Consider the following 6,182-nt stretch of genomic DNA (forward strand, 5'->3'; position numbering starts at 1 on the left):
CTGGTTTTAGTGCAGGTGCAATAAATTCATATCACTGTTACTTTTGTGCATGTATTTTCTCTATTTCCTAAGATGTTTAAGGCATTAAGAGATTCTAATATAGTAATATATGAGATTCTGGTATAAATAGATTTAAATTAAGTTTTAGAATAATTTCAACAAATAAGTTTATAATCAATGTTCAGATGTTTGGGGAAATGTTGGCTTATTAAGCAATATAGTGTAGATATTTATAAGAATGTTAATTTTTAATTCTTAAAGGATTATTACATTTTTAATATTTCCATTGGGTAAATAATTTGGATGTTAGGAATATTTTTCTTGATACACTAAAGTTCCTTGGACATTAAAAAATCTTTCAATATTAGCTACTGATGAGGATTTCTTAAATTTTAAATGCCTATGAAATGCCAATGCCTCCTTAAGCTTTCTTCCCCCTGTTATAAATGTGAGTGACTTCTAGTGACTTTTAGTGTTAACACACATTCATATCCAATATAATTTCTCATTTACCTTTTATCGGTAATTACTGAAACTAGATGATATTCACTATTGGTCAAAAATCAAAGGTGAGTATCTTGGTTATCAGATGTGTTATTGAACTGGTTATTGCTATGGATGAAACCCAGCACTCTGCAGAGTCACATAGAATACACATAAACTTTTTTCTGCAAAAGACAAGAAAAGCCAAGGCTTTTATCCAGTCTGTCTCCATTTGGTTGAGTGTTGTCCTTCAGAATCTTTGTACTTCTGTCTAGGAATCCCAATCCAAATACATGCAAGGAACTCCAATTCAAATGAAAGAATTCAGAGTAACTCATTCTTAAGTAATTTTTTAGGTAGCTAATAAAGGGCTATATTTACTTTGTAATCTCCCATGTTACACTCAAATTCACCTTAACAAGTACTTTCCTTTTTTTCATAGAAACTAAATGCAGAATGGTGAGCATTGTAGGAGATTGTGTGATATATCAGATAGTGACTGGCCCAGAGAAACTTCTTTCCCAGCTATTGGGAGTGGGTATTTTTGCTTTTCCCCCACTCCTGAAGTCTCATTCTACAAGGAAGGAATAGTCATATCTCAGAGATATTGTGGGTTTGATTCTAGACCACTATAATTAAAAGGAAATATCATAATATAGTGAGTCAAATGAATTTTTTGGTTTTCTAGTGCGTATAAAACTATGTTTGGAGCATCCGAGTGGATTAGTTGTTTGAGCATCTGGCTCTTGGTTTCGGCTCAGGTTCTGATCTCGTGGTTGTGGGAATGAACTCCAATGTCAGGCTCAGTGTGGACTCTGACTCTTCCTCTCCCTTCCCACCTCCCTTCCTCTTGGCCCCTCCCCCCACTCCCCACCCACTCCCCACCCCCCAGAGTGCATGCGCACACATACACTCTGTCTGAAATCAATAAAAACTTAAAAAAATATGTTTACACTATACAAAAGTCTACTAAGTGTACAATAGCATTATATCTAAAAACTACATATCTCAATGAAAAATACTTTATTGCTAAAAAATGGCAACCATCATCTGAGCTTTAGTGAGTCATAATTGCTGATCACAGAGCACAATAACAAATATAATAATAATGACAAAGTTTGAAATATTGTGAAAATTACCAAAATGTGTTACAGAGACACTAAGTGAGCAAATGCTATTGGAAAAATGGTGCCAATAGACTTGCTCAGTTCAGAGTTGCCACAAACCTTCAATTTCTATAAAGCAAAGTGCAGTAGAATAGGGTATGCCTGTATTTAATTCAGGTGACATTCATGGCCTCTGCCCATGTCCTTGCTCCTCCCTTAGAGAAGAATGAGCAACTTATTTGATAGTTGGGTTTGAAAGGAGAAACTAGGCAAGCATGGTTGATTCATCTTGACTCCTGTTTCTCTTGGGATCTAGCTGTACAGAGAAAACACACTTAGGATTTGACTCTTCCTGCCATAAGTTTTAGAGTTGTAGACCCCTCCACTCGAGGTGTGTGTGGCAAGTTGTTGGCTGTGATTTAATGAGTAAGTATGAGGAAAGCCCCTGGCCTGTTAGCAAGTCTCAGTAGTAAAGGTGATATTTTTATTTCTGTCTGCTTGATTCCTCTTTGTGTTTCTCCTAATTAATACAAAATATGGTTATGAAAAGAAAGATGTTCTCTATTATTCCTAACTCGACATTGTCCTACCTTTAAATCACAGAAATTTCCTGGCAGGCTTTTCCTTTTTGTTTATACTTACTTAGAAATGACAATGACTACAAATGTTTTGGGACTTTTTCATGAATTTAGTTCCTCTTCCACAAATATCACATCTACAGTTAGATTTGCATTTTTTTCCCAAGTCAGGTATACATCCCCACAACTTTGATAGAACTGTGATGTACCTTTAGTCATTCTTCTATGATTTTGCTTTCTCACAAAACCATTCTTTTTTTTTAAAATTTTTATTTATTTATGATAGAGAGAGACAGAGAGAGAGGCAGAGACATAGGCAGAGGGAGAAGCAGGCTCCATGCACCGGGAGCCTGACGTGGGATTTGATCCCGGGTCTCCAGGATCGCGCCCTGGGCCAAAGGCAAGTGCCAAACCACTGCGCCACCCAGGGATCCCCTCTCACAAAACCATTCTTAATGGACAAAAGATATTTTTCTTTTCTTGGTTAATAACAGTCATGTTGCCTGTGGTTAACTTTACTCATTGTTATTATGACAAATTGCCCTTTTTTCAGGTATTAAAATGGACTGTTTAATGACAATCATCTTGATATACAGATACTATGCTAATGTGGGTTCCCTGAGAAAGGCTGAGACAAGCCCTGTGGGTGCTGCTAGTTTCTTTGGCTGGAGTGAGGATGGAGGTGTGGTTAGAAGTTAGGAAAGTGTGACAGGAAAGGAAAATTTATAAAGGGTATACTATTAATTTGGTTTCTGTTGTGTGTAACTGGAGCTTCATTCTACAGTGAGTCCTCTGAGGAGCCATATAGAAGGCACTCAGAATTGTTCCTCCAGGCCAGGTCATTTGTCATGTGAAATTTTCTCCTCAATTGATGAGGGTCACCCTTGGGAGAATTAACCCCCCCCCCCCGCCCCCGGCCAACTTCTGGGCTTCCTCTGCACCAGCAGAATGAGGCAAGGTGGAGTGATATGGCAGGGACTTGAGGAGGGTGGGGAGATGTGGATCTTGTTCCAGATCTGTCTGCTACAACAGCAGCTTAAGCCGAAATGAACGGAGGAGATGTAGCACTGGGCTCCAAAAGTGCCGGCTTCAAGTGTTCAGAAAATAGTTGAATGAGAGCAACCATTCACTACCTTAATCCCATCAATAAGCACTTTAGCTATTGACCTGATATGGCTAAACAATTGTTTGATTTTTCACAAATGAAAATTAACTAGCTTTGAGTCCTTCCACATTCCAGAGCAGTCAGATACATCTGTATCTTTGTCTAGCTATCTCTATCTCTCTAATGACCTAGTCAAGACTTGCGTTATGTTTCACTGACTTCGAGTTAAAAATGTTATTTACTTGAGTAATAATTGTGTGTTCTTATTGACTTTTAAGTAACATCAATTGACAGTTACTTAAATTGGTCCTTATAAGAAAATTGCTCCTCCTTGAGTTTTGTATATGTGTAGCTCTGGCACAAAAGTTGGGATTGTCCCGTGATTTCATGACGGTGATTGTCCTGCTGTGACTTACTTCATGAGAGTTAAGTCAGGGATTCATAGGTCACAAGGTAGGTACCCTATAGAATGGTGCTACTGACAGGGAAAGAGGGCTGTCTCCAGGGAGGGAATTAAATTTGAAAGTTTGGGTTATTGAGTGGTAGGTGCTGAAGAGAATCTCTCTCTTGGAAGCCAGTCATTCTGGATAGATGAGCAACTTAAGCTCCAGAAACAGAAATCATTATTTACAGTCCAGATTCTCTACATTGAGGTTTTTTTTTTTCTTTGTGTATTTTCCTTTGTTATCCTCTGGCATCAAATACGATCTTATTAAAATGGTTTAGTTTCTTTTCCATCATGATCATGGATATTCTTTTATCCCCACCCTAATTGTGGAAACTTCTATTTTTTATTTTTTAATTATTTTCTTTATTGAAGTTCGATTTGCCAATGTATAGTATAACACTGAGTGCTCATCCCATCAAGTGCCCTCCTCAAGGCCTGTCACCCAGTTACCCCATCTCCCAACCCACATCCCCTTCCACTCACTACCCTTTGTTCATTTTCCAGAGTTAGGAGTCTCGCATGATTTGTCTTCCTCTCTAATTTGTCCCACTCATTTTCCCTCCTTTCCCTTTTAATTCCTTTCACTATTTCTTATATTACCCATATGAGTAAAACCATATGATGATTGTCCTTCTCCGGTTGATTTACTTCACTCAGCATAAAACCTTCCGGTTCCATCCACGTTGAAGCAAATGGTGGATATTGGTCCTTTCTGATGGCTGAGTAATATTCCATTGTATATATAGACCACATCTTCCTTCTTCTTTTGATGGACACCGAGGCTCCTTCCACAGTTTGGCTATTGTGGACATTGCTGCTATGATCATTGGGGTGCAAGTGTCCCGGCATTTCACTGCATCTGTATCTTTGGGGTAAATACCCAGTCGTGCAATTGTTGGGTCGTAGGGTAGCTCTATTTTTAACTTTTTGAGGAAACTCCACACTGTTTTCCACAGTGGCTGCACCAGTTCACATTCCCACCAACAGTGTAAGAGGTTCCCCTTTCTCCACATTCTCTCCAACATTTATTGTTTCCTGTCTTGTTAATTTTCCCCATTCTCACTGGGGTGAGGTGGTATCTCATTGTGGTTTTGATTTGTATTTCCCTGATGGCAAGTGATGCAGAGCATTTTCTCATGTGCTTGTTGGCCATGTGTATGCCTTCTTTGGTGAAATTTCTGTTCATGTCTTCTGCCCATTTCATGATTGGATTGTTTGTTTCTTGGGTGTTGAGTTTCATAAGTTCTTTTTTTTTTCACACTATAATAGTTAATTTTATTTGTTCAAGGCGTATATTGTAAGTATTAAGCCAAGCTTGGGCTTTGATTCTGTGAGTCTGGATTCACATATTTAGGAAAATAAAAGCAAACTGTGATCCATGTATAATGGATGAAAAGTTAAAGGCTCACAGTTAATCACATCATAGTTTTACATTTCTACAGCCTAGAAGCCAGAAGTCACAGATCTTTTAGGTCTTTCTGGATGTCCTTCAAGGTATCTGCACTTTTCTTGAGCTGGGTAACCTCATCATTCTTCAGCTTCTGGTTGATCACACTGGTTAAGCCCTGAGTGTTCAGGATACACGGAAGACTCAGGAACACTTCGTTCTCGATACCATACATGCCATTCACCATTGTTGACACTGGATAAATCCTGGAGAGATTTTTCAACATGGATTCAATGAGATTAGCCACACTTAATCCAATAGCTCAGTTGGTATATCCTTTTAGCTTGATGACTTGTTAGGTACTTTCAACAACCATCTTATGCACTTCCTTCCAATTTTCATTGTTGTTTTCTGTTCTCATTTCTGAATTCAGTTCCCGAAGAGAAACATCTGCCACATTCACTCCACTCCACACAGCCACATTTGAGTCGCCATGTTCTCCCAAAATCCATCCATGGCAGCTGCTGGGATGAATGCCGAGTTTTTCATTCATAAGATAGCAAAATCTAGCAGAATCCAGATTACACCCACTTCTATTCACACGGTGCTTGGGTAGTCCATTTAGTTTCCGGGTAACAAATGTAAGAATATTCACTGGGTTGGAAACCACAATTATGATACAATCAGGACTGTACTTGACTATCTGAGAAATAATGAATTTGAAAACATTAACATTCCTTTGCACCAGATTGAGGCAGCTCTCTCTCTCCTGCTGGCAGACTCCTGCAGTCACCACCACAATCTTAGAATTGGCAGTCACAGAGTAATCTTTATCTGCCACAATTTTAGGTGTCTGGAGAAATAATCTCCCATGCTGTAGATCCATCATTTCTCCTTTGAGTTTATCTTCTAAAACATCCACAAGGGCAAGTTGATCAGCCAGAGACTGTCCCAGAATGCTGATGACACATGCCATACCAACTTCTCCAACACACACTACAGTGATCTTATTGTTTGGGATTGCTGCCTCTTCTTCTGCAACTGGTGCAATCAGTTTTACTGTAAGAGTTGCCAT

At 38.8% G+C, this 6,182-nt stretch overlaps 1 pseudogene; it reads right to left on the reverse strand.

Moving 5' to 3' along the window:
- Positions 1-5,177: 5,177 nt before the first annotated feature.
- LOC121493598 lies at positions 5,178-6,182 on the reverse strand (annotated as a pseudogene).

This window comes from Vulpes lagopus, chromosome 6 (genome assembly GCF_018345385.1).
Source record: "Vulpes lagopus strain Blue_001 chromosome 6, ASM1834538v1, whole genome shotgun sequence".
NCBI classification, from domain to species: domain Eukaryota; kingdom Metazoa; phylum Chordata; class Mammalia; order Carnivora; family Canidae; genus Vulpes; species Vulpes lagopus.